Below are 750 nucleotides of genomic sequence, written 5' to 3' on the forward strand. Positions count from 1 at the left end.
ACACACACACACACACATAAAACAAAAAAACACAAAACATTTCATAAATATGGAAACTGACAGAAGTTAATGTATAGCCATATCCTCATGTCCAAAGTGAGGCAGAGTCCAGATTATAACCTACTTCTTTTTGTCTCCAAACTTCATTTCGCTACTTCCTGGGTTGTACTGATAAGCTTTCAATCACAACAAAATCAATACAGTGTACTGCTGTCTACTGATGAGTGATTAGGCTCAGGGTCTTCTTCCAGTGTTGTTTTAGAACAGCTGATGACAATGGCAATCAAACGTACATCAGAGGGATGAATTTGAGTCAACAGATATTATTGAGACCGTGTTACCTGCTGGCCAAATGGCAAGCTCATCAGCTCTTGCGATGTCTGATTGCACCCAAGCAAACCTGTTTTTATCCCCTGAGATGTGCTGATGACTCCCTATCCGCACGCCCAATTTAAGGCCTTGATTACTAGCACAGGACACAAAGTCCTGTTCCGCAGGCTTTCCTTACGCCTGCACCAACACCCTGCTCTTCTGAGTAAAGTTCTTTTATGCTGCTGTCCCTATTACATTTCCATCCTCTAGAACTAGAGCTCCATGTCTATGTATCAGCTACCTATTCCAAAAAATCTGTTATATGTGTACTTCAATACATTGACTCTACTGATATTTTGTATAAATTGCAGATGTTTCTTCACTTTTCTTCTGGGTTAGAAACTTTTCCCAGTGTAATGATTTCGACAGAAGAATCCA

This window comes from Propithecus coquereli, unplaced genomic scaffold, assembly GCF_000956105.1.
Source record: "Propithecus coquereli isolate 6110/MARCELLA unplaced genomic scaffold, Pcoq_1.0 Scaffold80, whole genome shotgun sequence".
In the NCBI taxonomy this organism is placed as follows: domain Eukaryota; kingdom Metazoa; phylum Chordata; class Mammalia; order Primates; family Indriidae; genus Propithecus; species Propithecus coquereli.